General features: G+C 33.1%; 1 protein-coding gene across 3 annotated transcripts in view; it reads left to right on the forward strand.

Annotated features, from left to right (window-relative positions):
• LOC118184684 (synaptotagmin-1-like) overlaps nucleotides 1-25,094 on the forward strand; it is a 201,710-nt gene that overhangs the window by 26,567 nt on the left and 150,049 nt on the right. Inside the window, exon 2 of one of the 3 annotated variants that reach the window (XM_085809483.1) lies at nucleotides 9,593-9,701. The exons of 1 other annotated variant lie outside the window; for it this stretch is intronic. The gene's annotated coding sequence lies outside the window, so the exon portion shown is untranslated. Of the gene's footprint in view, nucleotides 1-9,592; nucleotides 9,702-16,810; nucleotides 16,947-25,094 lie in introns of those variants that run through there. One more of the 3 variants, XM_035354394.2, reaches the window with a different exon arrangement.

Below are 25,094 nucleotides of genomic sequence, written 5' to 3' on the forward strand. Positions count from 1 at the left end.
ACGCTCCTTTAATAATTAACATATAAGAGCTGGATTGTTTCTAAACACAAATCGCTTCTATTAGGTGTGTTCTACGCGAATTAAAATGTCTGCTAATTACTATACACCAAGAAATAAATGCATTAAGTTGATCTATATGTGTAGTATAGCTTTTAGTTTAGGATTAATCATAAATTCAGTAGAATTTTTAAATTTAGGCTAAATTTCGACCCCGTAAATTAATGTTGACTTTCAGAAAAGGCTTCATGCATTTCAGGTGCTAATTATTATAAATTAAAGCACTTAACTGACGTGCTAACCACTTATGTTATATACTAACACTCTTAAAAATACACTAACCTCTTATATTACGAAAGAATGTCCTGCGTGATGCGAAATTGCATGCTTCCTCACATAAAATACAACTGGGAAGAAGAACGAGACCCAGTTGACTAAATGAGGTAGTGACGATCTAGTACCCACCACATCTTTTTCGGGAGTCACTGTAGAGACTACTAGGTTAAAGCAGGAAACATAAAAAAATCCGTTGTGCCCTTTACCGATTTCGAAACATGGATCTTCTAGCTGCTAGCAGAACATGCTAACATTTACATCACTAAAACAAAGATGACAGTATGAGTTAATCCATTGCCTAGTCTTTCTCCGTATAACATATTCTATTGAATTAATTAAGTGAATGAATAGAAGATCAAGACTAGAACACATTTCAGTATTCTAAAAGACATTAAGAAAATGCAACTCACCTTCAATGCTATAGCTATTAAGTGCAAATTCCACTTTTTTTTTTCATTTTACTCTAAAACAAAATTACTATTTTTGCAAGTATTATAATTCTTCGGTTTATTCTTTGTTAGATAACAATGCTTTATACTAATCTTCATCCTTAAAGGATTTTTTGTGTGACTGAAAATCCAATTTAAACAAAAATAATCTTGGAATATTGTCAGGAAAAAATAATAAAGCTATCATAATCTGTTTTCAGTTTTGATTGATCTCAGAATTAATGCATGTGTTATAAATTCCTTTCAGCTTACGATATATACTAATTTCTGCTTAATCTGCATTGTTCTTACATTGTACAGTGCAAGAATTTAAGTTAATATCTCTGCTTAATTATTTACCTTTCAGTAAATGAAATTCTGAATTAAAAGAATTAAGCCAGAAAATTCAATGAATTAAGTCTAAAATGCAAATATTAGTTTAAATACGGAAGTCGATCATTTAAGCAACAGAGTTAGTAAAACTGTAAACACTGAAAGAAGGTTAATTATTACTAATTAAGATTACTTTTTCGACCCGAAGCAGTGGAGAGGAGGAAATGTTTTCAGCAGAATGATGAAAAATAGCATAAACAAGAATTTATATGTTATAAGCCAGATTAAATAATAAACATATTATAAATATTTAGTAAACATTGATTTATTAAGCGAAAAAGAAGTCAATGCTTTTTGTTGGGTTTTTTTTTAATACGATTAAGAAACATTTTACCATTTTTTAGAAAGGTAGTATCAGTGGTATCTAACCTCCTTTAAATTTCTCCTTGCATCTATATTACATAGGGTAATTAAAACGGTTCTGGCAAAACTCGAATGGTAGGAGACACGTGACAAATATTGCTGTGATTGATTTGTCTCTAATCTTACTGATAGTTTAGATCTGAATAGAGACTACAAGCGTAATTCTTAATTTACGAACTTACATTTGCTATTCGGTTGGTCGGTAATTTAAATATGGTAAAGAACATTAAAGGAGGGCTCTCTAAGGGTCTCTAAGGTGTTATACACGGGGTAAACCACCAAAACCAACCATGCAACCAGTCCGCTCGCCAGGGTTTGGGGCTTAACCACTCGATTACTGTTAAGTTCTTAATTCATTAAAACTTTTCTCACTATGTTATTAATCTTCTAGAGTTTTTGGGTGTAGAGAGTCATTAATTTATTTTGAAGCATGAAAAATAAGCAGTGCCCTCACCTCGACTCCAACTTTGGACCTCTCGAATTCGCATCGATTATGCTTCCAGTTACACAACGAAGGCATGAAGAAAGGATGGACAAAATATACACTGACATGCCACTGGATTAGGGATAGCAAGCCAATAATACGCTGGGCATTCTCTGGCCTTGATAATGGTTACCACTCAATGAGGCATAGATTCAATAAGTTTTCAGAAGCATTTTACAGGAATGGCTTGCTAAACATCGGATAGAGTTGTCTATAATTCAAGAAGTATCTCTAGTGTTGTGTGATGTGGTTTCACACCTTTCTCCAAAACATCCGAAAGGTGCTCAGTAGGATTTAAGTCAGAGCATCTAGGTAGTAATTAATGCCAGAGAAGTCAGAGGAATACTCGTCCATCCAGGGATAGCCAACCGTAAGCTGTAAGAGGTGCAGTTATCTTGCTAAAATACTCCATTTCCATGTGACTGACGAAACAACATAAATGGGTAGATATGATAGCCAAGCAGCTATGTACCGAATCACATTGAGGGAGGTTGGTACAAATACTAAAGATCCCACACACTGCCAAGAGAAAACATCCCAGATCATGATTGAGCTGCCGTGGCCTTATATAGTTCCAACCTGGCATGCAGGATTCATGGCTTCATGAGTCTGAAGCCATACTCTCAGCCTTCTATAGGTGTTAAGTTGTCAGAATTGAGACTCATTACTTCATGCTACTCGTTTTTAGTCCTCTAGTGTCCATTCTCTGTTTTCTCTTGCCCAGGCAAGACGTGCAGCTCAATGGCATGCACTGAGCAATGGTACACTCATTGGTCTACAGCTCCTGAAGACCTTATGATGAAGTGAGAATTCACAATACAATTACTGACTACTACTGGTGCCCTGATTCAGCTGGATGGTAATTGGAGCTAATGCTTGGCTTCGTTGGCTATGTACAATACGGCTGAGCCGTCTCATACCACGCTTGTTCAAGTATAATTATCCTTTGCAATTTGCTGAATCGCTAGTCCATCCCCCCATTATCCGTGTATTCTCAGTATACCCTTGAACACTGTCGACCTTGAAACTCTTAGCCCTCTGATGATTTCGGAAACTGAATGGCCCATGAGTCAAGCGCTCACTATCTATCTGCGATCGAAGGTGTCAAAATCAGAAGATTTACACATTTTGCCAATTGAAACAACTTATTAATAACAGCCATAGAACTAGCTATATATGCAGTTATCGCAATGCCCAGACGTGAGCATAAATGCGGCGCAGTGCTACAAAATTTGCATAGCTATCTCTATCCCTAATTCAGTGGCACTTCAGTGTACCCTATACAGTTTATACAAAAAAATAAATTCTTCCGACTTGTACATTTCTCAAATTGACTTTCTCTAATGTCACGTCAACGAAAAAAAAATACGTTTACGACTTCTTTAATTATTCCGATTTTCCTTTCAATGAACATTTGAGATAATTTATGGCATTCAACTTATTTTAGACCGCTTTCAATACACTTACAAAAGCGTTCTTGTAGTTATATAACGTATGAACTGTGATAGACAACAATATTATCCATAAGATTACGTCATTGACATTACTTTTCGATTTAATAAAATTTATCCTCCATTTTAACAGTGAATCAGTATTACTTTGGCTTTTCGAAGGAACTACATTATTTTCGAAGGAACAACAAGTAATTTCCAGTGCTTTAAGCCAGAGTTTCTTAAACTGTGGGTCACGACCCCCATGGGGTCACGGGTTTGGCAGCAGAGGGGGTCGTCAAAAATTTTAGCAGTTTTGATATTTCTTTAACTTATTATAATAATTTTACAATTACCAAATATTTTTACACAATGTAGCTGAAAACAGATAAAGATAAGATAATACAGAGAAAGATAAAAACGAAAACGTTTCGACGTATTATTTTTATAATATAAACGTTCATCTTACCTGCTTTGCACGTGACGCTGTCATTTTCTCTCTTATTTAAAATTTTCACATTGTTCTATGACTTAAAATTAAAAGTTAAAGTTAATGACCTAAAACTGCAATAGTATATTACAATAAAGAGAAAACATTAACAGTTACACTCACGCGTGTGTCGAATTTGTGCAATGCTTATGGGGTCTCACAACATTTTCATAAATATTTATGGGGTCCTGGGGTCGTGAAAAAGTCTCAGTCATAAAAAGGGGTCGGGACTGAAAATGTTTAAGAAGCTCGGCTTTAAGCTATAAATCTAAGATAAATTTTTAGCTACATCACTATCAGATTATAGCATTTTGTCTGACTTTTGAATTGTGATAAATTTATAGAGACATTAGGTATTTTTTGGAAGCAGGCAAGATGAAAAATTAGCAACCGCCTTCCGCCGGGAATCGAACCACGGGCCTCTGTAATACCGCCCCAGCGTGCAGAACCACTACACCATGAAGGCACGCTAGGAAGGCGGGAGAAATACCTTATAAAATTACTGTAATTTCTCGAACTCTAAGAAGTTAATAAATCAGACTTAGCGGGCCCACCAGCGGCCGAGTGGTAAAGTCGCTGAACACTGGTAGTTCGGTCCGAGGTTCGAATTCCGCGAACGGGCTGGTTGCATGGGTGTTTTCGTGGTTTTCCCCATGTGTAACGTGTATACGAGCCAGTTTCCCTTAAAAAGTCCTCCACGAAGGCATCCCTCCCCTTAAGCAGATAGCCCTAGTGTGCTTTGCCATAATTAAATACACCAACACCAAATCAGACATAGCCTACAGTAATATTATTTAATGAAATGATTACAAAAGAATTTAGTGATTCACATTTAGTTATACCAGTCAAGCAAGTGAGTAGAATACAGAAGATATTAAGTATAAATGAAAACCAAATGTTAAGACCGGAGATTTAAATTTCGGCAATGCATAATGTTACACCGACCAGGAAGCGTATTTCAACTCCTGTAGACTTATGTAGGATATATTGCCTAATAACCATTACTTAAAAAAATCCATAAAGTAAATCTTCAGATTCTACTAGCTTCCTGCGTCAAGGTTGCCCACCAGCGGCCAAGCGGTAATGTTGCGAAACACTGGTAATTTTACCGGTTTCATATCCCGGCGAATGGGTTTGCTGCATGCGTGTTTTCGTGGTTTTCCCATGTGTAACATAGGCACAATCTAGTTTACCTTAAAAAGTCCTCCACTAAGGCATCCTTCATAGATAGGTATTCCTCAAATTGCTTTTCCTTATTTCAGTAACCTAACGATCCTGCATCAAAGTTGCTAGTAGAGTCACTCAGAACGGGACTGCATGTTGTATATAATACAAAATATAATTCTGCTATGGCAGAAAACTCTTCAGCATGATAAGCATCTTAATATGTTAACAAACATTAAACCAAAATCAAAGGTACATGCCACGCCACACGCATTACAGAATGCTTTGAATGTTACATCATGAATCAAATAGTCTCGTACTATCCCAACACAGTGATATGATCATCTGGTTGTAATATTTCTCAAACAAATTGTCTCCACTTATTTTTATACGTCTCATATGCAGATACAGTTTAGTTCCAAATAATTCCATAAAGCCATAAAATATAGAATATTTCTTAAACTTGCATGCAAGTTAATTTGAAAGGACAACCAGACCATTATCATCTCTACATAGCTACTCTAATAATACGTGCCTCTGTTGATTCGCAAATAATTATTTTTAAACATATAAGTTTTATTAATATAATGTATTAAGTAGTTAAATAGTAAGTTTTTAATTGCCTCTCCTCGTAGTGTATAGAAACATGCACATTTCATGAGGTTTTGGCAATGTTCTTAAGTTTTAATTTCAGTAGACACTTTAATGCTATAGTTACCTACTTCGATACGTTTTCTTTAGCCGAACATGAAGTCGACAATAACTGATATTTCTCGTTTTTGTGTGGGTGCATCGTTTCAAGAATCGGAACGCCCACATCGTTAGGAGAGATACAAACACTTCAAGAAATGAATCAAAAAGGACTTCCATTTAATTTAAAATTCAAAGCACAAATTGTTTTTATGAGAAATAACACCGTTAACAGAAAACATTTAATTTAAACACCAAAGCAGTGTTTAAAATACACTCAAAGAATTTAAGAAGTCATTTTTCTTACTTCATTTGGGGGCTCAAAAAATTTTAAATTAGAATATTTTGAAATGAATCATTTATTTTCCTTTCCCGCATGAATACAGCCTGACAAGATTCCATACGATGATTTTTGTAGTTTTTCTTATGTGCAACGTGAATATGAGACATTTTCTTTGAAAGTCTACCGGGAAGACTATCCCAAAGATGACGGCCCACGCTTACTTTGCCACAGTCAATTAAATATTAGTCTTCTACAGTACATTCAAGTTCTTTTAATTCTAAATTTCAGACATTCCTTATAGCCTGTTTTGATAAATATACGTAAATATATTTTATCAAAACAGGCGTAATTTCTTTGGAATTTCACTCATACAAGCATTCATAAGAAGTTGAAAGCTTGATGGAGGTTAAACATAAGACATTACTGTAGGACACAATTAGATGACCTGAATTTTCCCCTATTACCAAAATATATTTGTTCAGACTGTCAGTTTCCCTCAATCCAGAATTTAATTTATTTAGACTCTTTTTTTAAAAAGTTAATTCTGATTTTAAAACATTTGGTGGATTTTAATTGAGATGAGCTTTTAGATAGTAAAAAAATTTTTTTATCATTTCAGAGTAACTCCTTTCTGATTTACTTGTATGAAACTACGATAGAATTGTAGCTTCACTTTAGAGTTTTCTTTTAATTTTTTAACGAAATACCCAAACCTGCAGCTCAAGTATTCCTATAATCTGCTTTATTTATTAAGTCTTTTTTATTAATGAAAATATTCTCAACTTTGCAGTTTGATTGGTCTGGTTTGGTTTATTAAATTATAGCAAAATACTCGAAGGCTACTTACCTAAGGAAGTGATGCCTTGCTGGAAGTCTTTGTAAGGGAAATTGGCTCGTATCCACATTACACATGGGGAAAACCACGAAAGCACCCATGCAGCCACCCGCCTGCCTAAAACTGAGCCCAGGTTTGGTTGTTTTTATCAGATAACGGCAAAGCCTCGATGGCTATCTGCCTACGAATAGGGATACTTTCGTGGAGGTCTTTGTAAGAGAAACTGGATCGTATACACGTTACACATACGAAACCGCCCATGCAGTCAGCCCGTTCGCGAGATTCAAACCTCTGATCAAACTACCAGTATTCAGCGACTTTACCGCTCGGCCGCTGGTGGGCCTGAACACAGGTAGAACTATCAATGTCCAGTAAATTTACTGCTCGGCCACTGGTAGACAGAAACATTTTTACAGGTTTTCTAATGAGAGGAATTCACATTTTTATGAACCCTCTAATATGCACATTTTACTTTCAAGTTACCCTTTAAATACACTTTTTTAATTTTTAGAGATAAAAGTTAGTTCCGAAATGCTTGTCTTTGAGTCTATCTCCTTGGCAATGAAACTTAATCCTTGCTGATCCTGCTAATTAAAAGAATAACTACCTTAGACATTCTGGATAGTTGCATTTTTTCTCTTTTTCTAATGTTATTTAATTTTACCACTTTTCGATACTATGGACATTTTACTTAGTCGCGCCAGCTTAAAACTGAGAATCCATCATACTTTAAATGTTATCGACGAGAGAATTTGTTAAAATGAAACAAAAAAAAAGATATTTTCATCTCTCATCACATTATAAAATAAAAGGAAACATATTTTTAGTTTCATACGTAATAATAATTTTCTTAGTAATCCCCGTATCCGCGTATTGTAAGATAACTAAAATAACCTTAGTAAAATCACACTGCGAATTCCTGCAATCTGAGTCTTCGCTTCAAGAATACCGTAGCTCTTTCAGTCCAGGCTAAAATCAGGGATTAATTGGACTTACTGCTGTGGGGCAACCGGCAAAAATAATCTCGCAATTACTTGCCGGCTGGGATCGAAGCAATGATCCAAGATAAGTGCGTTGCGGGAAGTTGTCCAGCATGCAATCGATGTGGGCGTCTAACAGCCATTTCTAACTTTTTTTAACTGCGAGCTATACCTCCAAAAGAATGCTGGGATAGCTCGAATGTTGATTTGTAATACAAGTCACGCTGCTTTTTTGATAGTACAAATAAAAAAGGGGTGTTTTTTTTACATCGGTGAGCTTAATATTGTTCCTAACACTGAAAGAAATTAAAGATACTCCTGATATATCCTTGTAATAGTGCAATGGTCAGCATATCAAATAAATAGTTAGACAGCTTAGGTTTAGTTCCTCACTAAGGCAAGGTTGATTTTTCAAGATTTTCTTCTCCAAAGAAAGCTTCATTCTTCTACAGCATGTAGGCTAAAAATATTGTAATTAAATATTCGCTTTCTCAGATAAACAGTCAGTGTAAGAGAAGACATGATTAAGTTCCCATAAATGTTCAACAAATTCTCAATTATAATTTTAATTGTATGTAGTTTCGTTTATAATTATACAGTGTTTACAAACATAATTCCAAAGAAGGGCAAAATTTTGGTAGTTAATCCACGAAATAAAAGCAAGGATTAAAATTCATTACAACGCAATACTTTTTTAAATATATTCAAAACGTGTTGAGTTTCAATAAAGTTATAATATTTCTTGTGTACTCTAATTAATTTGAGTAAAGGGTTTCTTATAACATAACCTATGTTTAATTTTTCTTTAAATGCACATGAATGTTATTAACTTTCATAAAATATTCGCTTTGGTTCAGAAATTCACAATATATAATACAAATCGCAAGAGATAACAGAAATTTGAAACCGGATATTCCTCTACAGTAAATATGGAAGATGTGAATTACTAATTTAGGTGAAGTCTGGGAAGTAAATACACATTAAATCAATTACAGATTTTTTTCCGTTGAATGTTCCGTTGCTTGTACTGAAAGCTCTTAAATGTTTTCAGTATAAAATACCAAGGAATTCTTGACTGGTGATTCAGTATTACTATTAAGTGATGTACATCTTCTACATCTCTTCAGCTTGAAAAAATACTTCTGTAGATTTACTTCAATAAATAATAAATAAGGTAGCGGAAATTATTTTGAATAGATTCACACTGCGAGTTTAACTTATTTCTTATCCACAGTAACTCTTACAGTTTCAAAGAGACGATTCCATGACAAAACGTTTTTGTTTTTATGCATTTCCAGCTTCGAACCACCAAAGTATTCTTATAAATTTTATTTGATTACATCAGTTGTTTGCAATTATTGCTTTCCAATTATCGCTTTCCAATTATTGGTGCACTATCAACTTGAGCTTTTACACAGCTGTAAATCATTTAAATCCATTATCCACAAAAAGTGGATGGTGAACGTTTTAAAGACAGATGAACCTGAATCTCTGAGATTTTAAAGAAGTGCTTAAATGTATAGAGTTCTGCGAATGAAGACGGTTATGAATAAAATACTGAAAGAAAGAGTGAAAAGTAATCATGTTGTTCCCTTTTTTTCCCCCAAGTTTAAATGTTCTTTGTTTTTGCACTTAAATGCAGTTCTTCAAGAAACTCGTTGAACTTTAAGTTTTCAGTGAAATACTACATTATAAATGCATTAAAAATTTTTTTTTCAGAAAGCGCCTTTGGAAATTCAGTGTTTCTCTACCAAGCTTGCAAACATGGAAAAATAGCAATTTTTATTTGAAAGAAAATCACAGTTTGGCATCCATAAACTTAAGTGAGGTAAGAATTAGAATGAAAGTTTACTATATATCAAGTAATCTTAAAATTAAACTAATTAGATCGTAAATTTATACTTTTGAAAAATTTGTATCTTATGATCGATTAAAATATGAAAATCCTGAAACAGTTTTAAATAAATTATAAACTGCGGCGCATATTTTAGATAATACCATTAATTAAACTTCTACTTGATGTCTAAAATAAAACTTTCGTCTAATTAGCTAATTACTGCAAAAAGGAAAGAGTTACGATGATTAGTTAATAACCTCTAAAAGGTAACATTACCAAAGTAACTTAGAATACTCATAATGCTACTAAATAGGAAGATAAAGTATTAAATCTTAAATAATTTACTATAACATTTGTGAGAAATAGGAAATAAACCTTCATAAAGAATAAAAGTTTCAAAAGCCTCATATTTCGTTCTATGAACTCATATTTTACAAACTCTGAATTGGAGAACAGAAACAAATATTAAAAAGTTAATGTGAAAAAATAAGCTCTTCTTTTCTTTGCAGAGTCATTAGGTTTTTTCCCCAGCAAGAGACGTGAAAAATATGCAATGCCCTCTCTGGGACTCGAACCCTGGATCTTTCGAATACGTGTCGAGTATGCTTTTAGAACAGAAAAATTCACAAAGGCGTGCAGAAAGGGAGGAGAAAATACCTAATGTATTTCCCCTTTTAAAGGACGACTGGGAATGAGGAAACCCAATCACCAAATCCTGGTGGTGACGAATTATTATCCACCACCTTTTAGTTCAGGCGCCACTATGCTGTGTCATTGGGTTTCTATTAAACGAGATAGCGTGAAAAATGTGCAATGGCCTCGGCTGGACCTCGAACTCTGGACCTCTTGAATACGCGTCGAATGTGTTTTCAATTACACCACCACGAATATATGTCGAAAGGAAGGAAAAAATACTTAATACCTTGAAGCCCAGACTCTTTCGAATGATAAAATTTATGTATATGAGATAGCAAACAGTTCATGTTTTCCTTATAGAAATATCATTATCATGGAATGGAAAATTCAATTTCGAATTCAATTTGTTTCATGCTTTCCACAATTTTGACCGTACGGAAGTCCTGGAAAAGATATCCAGTAGACTTAAATAATAGATTTTACTTTGATCTAAACTTTACTTTGGAAAGAAATAGAATAAATTCTTCTTTTGGGTTTATTTTGCGCTATGAAGAACATCAAATTGAATTTAGCAAAAGAAATGACTGTGTCTCAAGACATTTCAAATAAAATACCAGAATTCATGACTTTCTTATTCAAAACGTTTTTTAAAAAAGTGAAACCAGAATCATAAAAGTGAAGCTTAAAATAAAACCTGCATTTTGAAATTTTCTGAAAAATAATCTTAAACTCCCATAGAATTTAAATACATCTGTATTTATTTTTAGTGCGATTGACATGCACCAGTCTTCTTCAGGAGCCAAAAGAGCTTTTTTTCACTTTTTTCCCCTGAGACTTTTCTTAAATTTAAGCTATTTTAAGTTTTTTCCTTTGTCATATTTTTCTTCCATAAAAAAAAGTCCTTTGTTTAATTAAATAAGTTATACTTCAGATATTCAACAATAAATACTATGTAAATGTGATGTATACTGAGGATAGTATGCCACGTATTTTCGTAAGGGTTATGTGTCTATATAGATACCGCATAAGAACAAATTTGTGCATCCAGAAAAAGGTGCAGTTAATTTCCCATATAATACTATATATGAATGTGCATCTGCGTACCTGCACTCAGACATGCGGAGATAATGTGTTGGTTAGTTAAGAAGCTTATTTTTTTTATATAGAAGTCTCCGAATTTCGATGAAGAAATTTGTAGAAGTGGAAAACAGTTTCGTTGCCTAGATTACTTCGTTAACTTTCTGCTCAAGCTATCATTTTTAAAAAAACTATTCCTTTAATATAAATTATAAATGATGATCACTGAAGAAAATATAAGCACTCTAGTTCAGGGGTTCTCAAGCGGTGGTACGCGTACCATGGGTGATACGCAAGAGAAAATAAGTGGTACACAAAAAAGAAGCAAAGTATTTTTAACTATTAAATTCAAAAATTAAAACCTCAATATCCTGATTGAGTTTTCTCTAACACTCTTAAATTTATGCAATCTGAGCTTGTTCAAGAGTGGTGGTAGTAGTAATACTTTGTAGTGGTGGTACTAAACGTTTTCAATTTTTGTTTACTCAAAAAGTTGAGAACCGCTGTTCTAGTTCACACCTTTCAAGATAATGTGCTTGTTATTTAGAATAATCTATCTAATCTAGTTAGCTATATGTTTTATTCTGTACTTCGTCAAGAGCTGGCATTTTTTAAATTGGTCTGAGTTTGGCTTTTGCAAACTTTTGTTACTGAGCGGTTTTTCTTTTATTTAAGTTGTATCTAATAGTAACTGTCTACTGTTTCCAAAAATTCTAGCTTCTCCTAACAAAATTTCATTCAATAAAAACTTAATTTACTTGATTTTACCTTTAGAAGCCTAAGAGAAAAGGATTTATAGTATCGACTCATTGACTTTCAAAAGCCTCCTAAATTAAAGAAACAAGAAACTTCTATTGCACTAAATTGTTAAAAAATTCTAAAGAATGCTTTCTTTTACTTTAATGGCTGGAATTTTTCGAAATTATCCTTCTGGCGCAAAAGAACCTTAAGATAATTTAATCGTCAGAAAATTGGAAACGCTCTTTTAATTAGAGCAAAAAATTCTTAAAGAGCTTTCTCACATAGAAACTTGAAAGCTGCGCTTTAAAAATGGGTATTATTTAAAAATAAAAAAGGCAGTTTATTCTAATAAGAGAATTTTACTGAACGAAGATTCCTAGAATTACAGACATCTTCGATTATCTCTGTGCCTGATTTTTTTCAAGGACATTTTGAAGGACTTTATATTTATACTTTTCTAAAATGTTCTAGATAAAGATTGAAACTTTTGATATCTTTGTTTTTTTTTTTTTCAAATTTCGTCTCTGAAATGAGTATAAAGATACCTGCGAAGGTCACGAGGTGCAAGAAAATTAATGTGATCGCTAACAAACTAACAGAAAGGTGAAGAAAAATAACAGAACGGCGTAAAAAATAATATGCGTTATTATGTGATAATAGTTTTGTCTTTATACAGAAATTTCTAAAAACATTTTATGTTTTGAAAAAGGTGTAAAAGGTTCAATAGCAACAGCTGAACATTTGAATTCTGATATATAATGATAGTCTAAATAATAATGATAATAACATCTAAATAAATTAATAATCATATGCTGCTTTTTCAAGTATTTCTACATTACGATTGCGAGTGCCGCCGAAACGGGATAGTAGTTAGTGACTCTGACTACTGTACCGAAGGGTCTGGGTTCGAATCCCGGAGAAAGCATGAATATTTTTAAAGGTATAGTGTCGTTGCGGCATAGCGGCACTCTAAATATATGGCGAGCCGAGAGTCCTCTCATGTGGTTTGGTGGTAGGGCAGGAAGGGTGGGAGACTTTCGGACCACCATCACACCCTGCGTGCTCTCCCTCAAAACGGGGATGAAACTGGGCAAAATCAAACTGTAACCTATATGGTGGCCAAGGTTCTTACCAACGACAGATGTAATCCTGTACTCCTTACAATGATAAATTTCGTAGGCTTGTTCTGATGATGAGATTGAGACAAGTGAGATCAATCATAACAACAACTACAACGAGTACGAGCAAGAGTCAAGAAGAAGCTGTATGAACAGAAATCAACAAAGCAAGATTCATTTTTGACAATCTTAATTAGAAAAGAAGAAATGTTTCCCTAGAGGAAACAAAAATTATATTCAAACGTAAATGGGCTAGCAGTTATATGTTTGAAAGAAAAAAAACATCGTAAACATCTTCTACATCGTACCTCATTCCTTTTAGGTTTGCACTTGGTAAAAGTACTAGTAAATAGACTTCTGTATCATATAAAAATATTGAAAAATCGTGAATAAAGATTTTCAAAACTCTTTCCATTTAAAAATTATAAATATAGTAATTAGAGTGAGAAAGCTGCAGTCTGTAGAAGTACCTCCCTCCTTCCCCATATATTTCTTTTTATTTTCAGTGCAAGAAGCATATTCATAATAATAAAATTATAATGCACTAGTTACATGCATTATTTCTCAATCACATAAATTGCGAAAATCCAAAGTAAAAAATAGGTAATAAAAATCTTGTAAGTGATTTTCTTCTTCCTTACTGCTTGCTTTCGTGATGTAATTGAAAGCACATCCAGCTGGCTATCGGGAGACCCAGAGTTCGAATTCCGACAAGAATACTGCTGACTTTTAATGTCTCTTTTTCCAAAATAAGCCTAATTAATCTACAAGTGGCACCCCAATTAAAATGTGGTGGACTATAATTCGTTACCGCCTGGATTTGGTGGCTAAGCTTTCTCCTCTCCAGTTGTCCTTCAAATGAAAGGGAAAACGTAAGGAATTTTCCTTTTCATTCATAATATAATTGGAAGCACTTTCGGTTGGCAATCGAGAGTGCCGGAGCTCAAATCTCAGCGAGAGCATTGCTGATTTTTCCTGTTTTCTATTCCAAAAATAAACCTAATGACTGTGCAATCCAAACAAGTGATTAGGCATACCAATTGGGAACAATGTAATCTGAGTCTTGAAGAAGTGAGATTACATATTCAGTTTTCAAAATATTGTCAGTTTCTTTATTAAATAAAATAAGCATTAATTTTATCATTTTAAATGTACCAAACAATCAAGAATTCTATTTTATACTTGTAAGAAAGTTTTGTGTGCATTTTTCTTAATCCGCATCCATGATTTTATAAATATTCATCTCTCCTCAAACAGAAGCACTAAATAAGCACATTTCCTTTCAAAGACGAAATAAATACCTATTTTTGTCGATAATGCTGCATTTTATTTGTATCAGTATCAAATTAAATTAAACAAATCAATCCAAACAAAATATAGGAAAATGGTCGACTCAGTCACTTTAAGCAAATTTTTATTTGAATTAATCCTAAAGTCACTGATTAGTGACACAAGATTGACTTACAGTATTGTAGTTAATACTTTGAATGCACTTCAGAAGACCTTTTGTCTTAGTTTTGAGAAGAAGATATAACGAAGTGCTAAACATTATATAAATCTAAGGAAATTTATAATTTAAAAAACACGATATAGAGGGACTCTTGTGGAAAGCAGAATGGAGATTCAAAGCTACCGAGATCTTCCCAGAATGTTATTTATTTACAATACATTGAGAGCATGTAATCTTATTTAGATTGCAGATCGATGTCTGACAGAAAGTATATGCAATTTTTTTCGAGGTTTTGCACTAAAACTTTATGATTACTTCAAAATGGGAGAAACCTGCAACAGTTATTTATCTTAGCAGTTTTTAATCTTAATATTTTTGTCTCTGCTGGCTCTTTGACCCTTTAATACGCCTTATATGAGTTGTGATAATAAATTATACATAGAGTTAAGTGGCATAATATTTCCAGATATAAGCATAACCTACATAGCATGAATAAGAAATGATGTTCAATATCCTCTTTTTAATCACTTACATAAATCTCAATAAATAAGAAAATGTTCAAATATTTTTAATCTAAGCTCATAACAAACTACCTAGAAACACTAAACTAATAACATAATATATAACCATTCTATGACTTTGAAGAGAGAATGATTAATTAACGTTAAACTAAATGAAAAAAAAGGTTGTTATATAGATGTAGCTAGCTGGAAACTATATATATTTTGAGACTTCGTAATCTTTGTTTCTGCATAAAGTATTATCTCTACAGTGGTCATTTTTTAATCTCCTTAGCAATGTTAATATATCAGAATTTGATTTCAAGACGTTAACTGAATCTCAGATTTCATTACGAAATATATATGCTATGTAAACGTTTTGTTGCCTAACAGTATGAAACAGAATATTGCATTGAGTTGAGCTGTGGCTTCTGAATAGTATACGGCTTCTGATAATGTAAATTCATTTCTACTATCGGTACAACAAAATGGCCAAATTTACACTGCTTTCGTATTCTTCTCGAGTTTCTACCTTGTTTTACAAAAATTAAGCTAAATTATATGTACACAGCTGAAAGGAAATTAGCATTAATAGAGTTTTGAACAGATTAAAAAAAATTAAAGCCTTAATTTCGTCATAGTTATTATTATAGCCATATTTGTTATTATCTTTAGCTCATTAGCTACTAATCATTCCTAATTTTAAAAAACGAATAACTTCCTTATATTTGCAGCCCAAGAAATTTCTAAATGAAATTTAAGTCCATAAAAAAGTTCCGTCGAAATGTATGCAAGAAAATTATGAAAGAAGGTATATTTCTCCTTAATGTCCAGTATTTACTGTAGAAAAAGAAAAGTCTGAATTTTACGCCAAAAGAATTCACAGACCCACAGTTCATTGAAAATAAATGATTTTAACATTTTGTTAGGTTGAAATAAATATTTAGTGCCAAGAATGTGAGGGGAGAAAGCAGAGCAATATAGTTTAAGAAGCGTGGGAGCATCTTTCATAGTGAAGCTATTAACATGTCACTGATTAGAAAAATAGCGGGTAATTATATATATGGCAAGAAGAAAAGAAGTATATGTGAGATCGTCTCGAGAATTCCTTAAAGAAAATAGCATACATTGTAACAGTTTTAACCCCTTTCTGTTAAATGTCACAATTTTTAAATATTTCTACAGAACAACAAATCTGTCACTGGCAGTAAAATTTAAAAAAAACACTTGTGGACTGCGGTTAGATTTCTCTGTAAAATCAGAAAAAGAGAGAAAAATAAAACTTAAGAAAGTTTGTTATTCTACCCTTTGGTAACAACACAGATGAAAACAGTTGCAAACATGACTTACTTAAATTAAAATCTACGCATTATGTATTTTTGTATTAAAGGATTTAGAGGGAATGCTTTGACGAATCTATTTATAAAGTTGACTAGCAATTTAAGCTACTAATTAAGCTCGAAAAGTTTGGAAATGAATGGGATTTATCATTGCGACTCATCTTAAAAGCCAGAACAGTCTTTTCTTTCCGTTCGTGCTACAGTCATACATACAAACATTTTATTACATCGGAGATAAGAAACACTTCCGACAAATTGCGCCTCTGCATGAAGATCACATCTGCTTTCGCTGTGATGGCTGATTGTTCTCAGAAAGACGAAACTTTTCAGAAAGCGTAATGGAATATTTTAGGATTATATTTTTCTTCATCCGTGTAAGTATTGCTTAATTATGATTCATTATGCAAATAACCTTTCAGAGGAAAGAAATTAAGTTAATTAATCTTTAGTTCTTAACCTTCTATGTAATTGCTTAAATTACTTCAAGAATATTTGAGGTAAACAAGGTATTAATATTTTATCAGTATGTAGAGTATCAGTATTTATCAGTCACGGAGAAATTTTACACAACGTAAACAATGACTAATTTTTAAACTAATGAGAAGTACTAAAAATTGTAGGCATATCTTACTGCACTCATATTAAATATTCATTAAATTCTAGCTTAGTAGTATTTAATTAAAATCGAGGCCTTTAATGCTTCTTCCTGTACTTTACGATTATATTCGGTATTATTATCGTTTATGCAACATCAGTTGATCTGTTATGAAATTTAGTGAATATATGTATACAACCCCTAAACCCTCGCTTCATTTTTTTTTGTTATCAGCAGATGCTATCATTCTACCGGTATTATTAGGGAAACTTCCAGCTGTTGCTGTTTCCTTGGTTGATGTCATTCTTACAAATGTCAAAATACAGTGGTATAATTATCTGCTCTAATATGTTAATAAAATTTCTGCTGTACACATATTTAATGCATGTGTGTGTATGTGTGAGAGTGTGTGTTGTATGTGAGATTGTAGACTTACTACGTTTAAATTCAAAGTCAGATATTCAAATTTGCGTGGCTTTGTAAGAAAAGTTAATAAAAATTTGCCACAATGAAAGCACCATTTTTAATGGTAACAAGAAATCTGTTAGATTTTGATAAATAAATTACTGGTAAATTGTATGCATTTTTAACGAGAGTAAGAAAGCGTTCTGCGTAATTAACCACATTCGAATGTATAGCAGTTATGAAATCATTATCGCCAATATACTTTAGGGTCAGCAGTTTTGAATCTTGCTTCACGGTAAAAGAAATTTCCCATTCCATTTGCAGATAAATTAGAAGAAAGGTTTTTTTTCTCAGTCTGTGTTTATCACTCGTGGGTAGAAAGTTTTTGAGAGGTTTCTGATAATGATCAAATTTATAGGGACTAAATTTTAAAGGTTACTTTTCTTACTTTGATGCATGGTAGTAATTATACATTACGGTCGAAATAAAATACAACCACTTATAAATAGCATCTCTAATAGTCCTATGTAAAAAGGAAGCACTGCAACTGATATAGTTGCCTCTTATATGTAGTTGCTGTTTATTAAAAAGATTGTTTTTCTCGTATAAAAATAGAAGGTTATGAAAGTAATTAGAAACTGCTTTATAATCCACTGCTTAAAGCAGATAGAAATATATGTAGAATTAATCATTTCCTAGGAACAATGCTCGATAGCAAGATAACATATTCATTTCCACGCTTTTGCGCCGAGTTTGCGACGCTGCGTAATGAAAATATCCACCATCACAGGGAGGAAAAAGAACCCTATCATAAATAACATGTCAAGCTAATAGACAAGGGTATCATGTTTAATTGTTCATTATCTGCTTTACTTAATATACAAAAGAGAAATCGTTCCAGAGGGAAATTCGGGGTGTAGATGGGATTTTTATTAATTCATGGTCGTGATAATGGGGCAGGATATAATCTTGAAGATGAAAGCATTAGAATACCCACTGGAGACTCTTGGCATCATAAAACATAGGTCTAAGAGAGTTCCTATTTTCGTCTTTATTGTTCACGAAGTCTTTCTGGTGAGGAGTAAAACTTAGATTTGGATTCCAGTGACTTGTAACTGTAGCTGTAATTTGCTGATAGAAAAAAGCAGGATAATGCAGAAAGCATGGTTAATTATTTACTTTAATATCCTAACAGTTTCAATGCCTTTTATGTTAAAGCATTTCTCAGATTATTTACGCATGTTAAAAACGTTAGGAATCTTTTATTTTCTCTCATTGTGAAAGCCGATGGTAAAACAAATGATGATTTAAGTATTTTAACATTCCTCTTTCCCAGGCTTCAAAAATATGTGATGGTGTTTCTTCAAACAGCGTAGGCTATAATAAAGAATAAATTGAAATTTTTTACAGATGTATTGAATGTAATTATAATTATTCTCATAGTCTTTGCCCTTTAGTTTTTAAAATAACGTTTTTACCTTCAAATGTTAAATATAACCTTGAAACAAGAGTTCTCGAACTGTGACAAAAAAGTCATCCGATTTCTTGCAAGGTAATAAAACTACTTTTCTTGTGCCGTAATATATATAAAACGAAGGGGATATAATATACATAAAACGAAGCTAAACGTATCAGTAATGTATTTTTGTAAGTGGGTGGCTTGCTTAAAATTAATGCCTGTTAATGCCTACTTCCTCCTTTGTCATATAATAGTGTGCCAAAATTTATGATATCAGTCACATAATCCAGCATATACACTAAATACCATGCAAAAAAAACTAGCTTATACTGATCTTTGAAAGCAGAAAGGGAGTGTTATAGATAATAGACAGAATTAACCTGCATGCTATAGTAGGCTGGAGTCTGGATGGTGTATTGATGGTGTATTTAATTATGGCAAAGCACGCTAGGTCTATCTGCCTGAGGGGAGGGATGCCTTTCGTGGAGGACTTTCTAAGGGAAACTGGCTCGTATACACGTTACACATGGGGAAAACCACGAAAACGCCCATGCAGCCAGCCCGTTCGCGGGATTCGAACCTCGGACCGAACTACCAGTGTTCAGCGTCTTTACCGCTCGGCCGCTGGTGGGCGCTGGAGTCTGTAAGGTCAAGATGTATGGAGATGTCGAAGAAGGAAGAAGCTCAGATGGAGAACTTACCCTTCTCGTTACTATTAAAAGATGTTTTGATAGTAATGCATGTATAATATATGTATGTGCGCGCGTGTGTATCTTTGTATTGATACTAAACTGTAATCTAAAATCTACTTGTGAACCCTTCAAATTAAGTAATTAAATGAAAATTTGTTGATGCAATTATTTGTCTACAACATTCCACTCCAACCCTGGGAAATTTTTCTGTGGACGCCCAGGGTGTCGTTCCTGAGTATACAATCTTTTCATTTAAGAAGTAATTACTCTCAACTTTTGAGAAAAATATATTACCATTCATTAAGATGTAACGTGCACTGATTACAGCAATGTAAGACAACGCATAAATATCAAGTATTTCATTTTGAAAAACATTAACTATCACATCCCACAGAAAAGGCAGATGTCCATGAAGCTACGTAAAGAAATCCGAGTGGTTAAGACGACAATTTGACAAGCATAAGTACTGAATGATGATACATGTCACGTAACAAGTTTCAATCACTCTTCCTAATGATATATGACTACAGAGGAATCCAAAGAAAATGTCAGTGTGCTTATAAATGTGCTAAAAGTTTTTTCTCTGGATCCAATCTACATAGTTGAGACACCATTTTAAATGGATTTATACATTACTTGAAGCACTCAAGATAATATATATAGAAGATGCACTTGTTTAAGCTTCTGAAAAGAGAAGTTATTTCTATTAACAGTGTCACAAAATTCCAAATCAAATTCTTTGTGATCTTATTTGCTCCTAATATTACCATAACGCAGATTTGCAGTCATTTATATCAACTTATGTATAGACGTGTATAGGTTCGTTCTATGTGTGAATATTCAGCTATTATGAAGTTACTTCCATTGCTTTGGGATTGCAGAATGTTTGAGACGAATGAACAAGAAATAATTTTTCATGAGAGATTATGGTAGTCTTAATCTCCATGAAGTTAAACCTTGTTTCTGTTTCGCCCCAACTTGATGTAACAGTGCTGATATTCTGGCATATACACACTTGTGGGTTACGTTTCTAAGGTCTCTAATAATACCCTGTTAAAATGTATCACTTACTATTATTCTCCGCTTTCTATATTACTCAATATTCGCGAAATACTTTCTTATCACGAAGTGACTTTAAAATACTGCATACAAATATTTTTAGATGCTTCCTTTTTCTCCTTAACTTTTCACGACAGTTTGGTTCCCTCTCCGTCTGCATAAATTCTTCGCTCGTACTGTTTTACAGAAGTAATGTAGTTCGGAGACAGGATTCTCTAACGATAAATAGACATGAAACTTTAGTTGGCGCAATTTACTACCAGACGGGGTGGGGTGGGGTGGGAAATCTCCATTCTGTTGCGCACTTCCGGCTGAAACTTTGAGGATTCAATAACACAACTCTACAATGTTTCAATGACCTCTCGGGAAAATATTGATCTTCGAGAAACAGAATAATGCGTATGGGAAGATTATAGATACGCCGGAATACATTCCGCTCCAGAAGTAATTTACGGGGCGTGTTAGAAGCGTGTAATTGCTAGTAACGTAACTAGTTGATGAAAGAATAATAAACACGGAAACTTTCTGCATGCGATTATGAGTTCAGTCTCCGAGGAAGATCAGAATTACTATTCAGAATTTTATTAATTAACTCTTCATAGATATATTTAGCGTAGAAATATAAATTATCATCGTTATTAGATTTAGCTGTTTTTACCGCATGTATAATCAATACATTAATTAGAGTCCAAACAGATAATAATGAAAGGACTGTAAAGAAAGCATTTTATAAAGTAAATGCTATAAATGTTCACATTATTAGTAAAATAGATCGTATTTGAATGGAAACAGCTTTGATAACACAGTTTATCACTGAATAATCCTGATAAATACCATTGATACAAAAGGACGATTTTTACTGAAATAAGCAATCTTTGCACTCTAAAAGTATACTGGATTTTATCACCTACTATTTCTTTCTTGATTATTCTTCTTTGTTTCATGAAATCTGAGCTTCAAGTGATACATGATTCCAGAATCTACTGAATGAATCTACTGCGCTGTCACTGCACTAGGAAATTTGGTACCCAGGTGCTCTAACTTTTGCAACTTGAAGCTGACCTAACTTTTGCAATTTTAAGTCAAAACTACGATTTGATAGTATAACTTAAGTAATATTTGATAGAACAATAAAATTTGACCGATTAGTTTAAAGAGTATTTACTTTCTTTGAAGACCATATACTATCAAATGTCAAAGCAGATTTACTATTTATTTGTATTTGTATTAAGGTTGATAATCAAATAAACATTAACAGTTGTGCTTGGCAGTAACTAATAAAATATACCACACAAGTATGTAAGGATCCCAAGTTTTACTAACGTTTATTTTATTTTAAAACTGTACTATCACTTCTTATTTTCTACTTCCGGCCAGAATTAAATGTTTTAACTTGTTTATGCAAATTGTCTTGCTAACGCCCAAGTACTTAAGTTGTGGCTTTTTGCCAAGAGAGAGAGAGAAGGAGTTTTAGGAAGCAAGCCGCTTGCTACTGTAGTTTTATGAGTTTTCACTCGGTTGCTGGTTGCCTTTAAGGCCAGAGGTTTAGCCCTCTTGATAATTGCAGACGTATCGTAGTTTTAGCAGCTTGGCGTACTACATACGTACCTTTTTTAAATAAAAGCCAGTCTTAGTGCTAGGCATTTGTATACTAATTCAAAGTTAGCTTTTAGTTAGTAGTTTTTATATTCTTAAGTTCAGACCACAAGTGGTTGGTCTTTGTATTCCGAAGTTCGGAAATACCTGTAAAGTATTGAAAATAAAGGATTTCGTATACCTTTCCTGCTTATGTTGTCTACTTCACACCTTCTTGAACATAGCTTGAGTAAGCTCCCTGTTCCTATTCAAGATCATTCATGCTTCCAACGCAAATAAAGAGAAACACAAGTCCTGACAATCTTATTTAACATATCTGCAGAAAGCATTCTCTTCCTTATAACTTACTATATGAATGAACTAGCACTAATCTCAAGGAGGTTACTTATCTTTCGCCTTTAATTACAAGAAGTTCAACAAATCCATATTAATTACATCTGAAACTAAATAAGCTTCTAAGAATCAAACAGCTGGCAGGACCTATAGTAATTTCGTGCAGCAGGTATACTTATTGAATAGTCGAATGTCGATACAAACCCTAAGATGAGTAGTGGCTCGTAAGAAATCTCAAATCAGCAACAAAAGAAATTGCTTGAAAACTTGAATAAAATTGCAGAATGCGTATTGAAGTTCTGAGCCCGCAATCTTTTCCAGCCATGAGGAGGATACTGAGACTCGTTAACATACGGCAAGACGCACATAAAACTTTGAGATAGTTTCGCAGAGTGATAGAAAGCACAATGGTAAATGCGATCTGTTTTTGATAGATAAGTGAACGAGAAACAGCTGAAAATCAGATTCTTTAAAGGATCAGGGTAAATATAAATTAGAATTTAGATCCTTAACTAAAACTGAAAATGCTTTCAAGGAAATCTAATTTTTCAATAAGAAATATTTGGTTGAATACTTTTGGTAGCAGAAAACTGGAACGTAGGATTTTCCGATTAAAAATGGGGCGAAGTGGATGAGTATAAATTTTCCTTTTTCGAATATAAGTTTTAGCATTGTCAATATGAAATTAACTCTAACATTTTCCTTCTTGCTGCTAATGTCGAATTTTTTTATTTAAATACTTTCTCGCTTGGGTGATAAACTTAGTGTTCCTTCTTTAGAAACGGAAAATGCAAAAAAACCAAAAGCTCAAATTAACGCGAAGTATTACTGGAAAAAAAATTTTATTGCTAGCTACAAACAAAAAGCAAGTGCAGTTAATTAGTTCAATTGTTCTAGTTCAAAATACCATAATTATGGCTGCAAGAACGACATCTTAATATGAAAGCCATAAAACTGAAATTTTGATCAAATTCTCAGCAGACTGATTGTGAAATTCTGACAAGTCGCAGTGTCCTCTAATCATATCCTCTGATCCAATAATAATTTCAATGTCATTGTGAACTATTTACCGATATCCTAATCCCTTGAACTATCTGATATTTACTTTCTTCTGCAAGTGATTGCTTTTTCATTTATATAAGTAGGAGGTGTTACAAAATACAAAATATGTTCTTCCTTCAGTTTGTTTACTTTTTCTACATAATCAGTGACTATACGTTTATTTAGGAATTAGAAAGCAGAGCTTTCGCTTCTAAATCTAAAGTGAGCCAGATCGATCAATTTGATTAACGACATATATGACGTTAGAATTATATCTTAAACAACATTATATGCTTTAATAATGGTACAAACATTTATGAAAGCACTGCATGTAAGCCGCAATTCGAGTAGCGAATTTCCTGTTGCTGATGTTTATGTATAAAAACCATTAAACTATTACTGAAAAGTATGTTTTAAGCTTACTTTAAGCTTTTACGTTTAACAGCTTACTTTTTCAAACTGTTAAGTAATTTATTGTTATAATTGCAGATTTTGTACTGTTTGGACTGGCAACAGTCTCTCAAAGCACATAACATATCATATGTGTTAGAAAACTCCGAGTTACCTCTAATGTTCCCAGTGTCAAAAATATGGATAAAAGTCGAATGTATTCAGTATCGATTACATGCATATTTTTACCTAGCAAAGAACAAACGAAAAACCATTAGCCCTTTCAAACAGAGATAACACTCAGAATACAAAAGCGTCAATTAAGAACTAGATAAAGAGAGTAATAAAAATTAACTTAATTTTTTTAATATAGTTAGGATGAACTTGTATTGATCTGCTGGATAATTTCCCTCTCTAATGCTGAAAAAACAGGGGGAGGATACGAAACTATCTTTTTTTTAATAGCTGCTTTTTCTAATTTGTTACATTTAAGTGTAATTTTTTTCTCCATTTTGCTAGAGCTACCTGTACTTTCTGAGTATTTGTCTTTTTTTCCCTTACTTCCCTTGCGTGATGACTTCTCGTGTTTTATGCTTTTTAATGTAGAATTTTATTTTATAATTTGCCTTTTTTTCTAATGGAAAATCATTTGCCTGCGTTAATTTCTGTTACTACATTCAAATGCTCAGTTTCAGAGGAAGCAAAAAACCCACATGCGTTCAAAACTTGCACCTAGTAATCGAAGGTAGCCATGATTAGAATGGATAAATTAAATTAAATTAAACAGACGATCGTGAACAGCTTTCTCTTCGAGTTTATATTTGTGCTGACATTAAAGAAACCTTTAAAATAAAATGCATCATAAAATTGAGATATTAAAAAAGACACAATTTAGTAGATGGGAAAAGTAAAGATCAGAAGCGAAAAGACTTTAAGTCATAATCTGAACACT

Source organism: Stegodyphus dumicola, chromosome X2 (genome assembly GCF_044657685.1).
Source record: "Stegodyphus dumicola isolate Sdum_Otavi_A_Nest chromosome X2, ASM4465768v1".
In the NCBI taxonomy this organism is placed as follows: Eukaryota; Metazoa; Arthropoda; class Arachnida; order Araneae; family Eresidae; genus Stegodyphus; species Stegodyphus dumicola.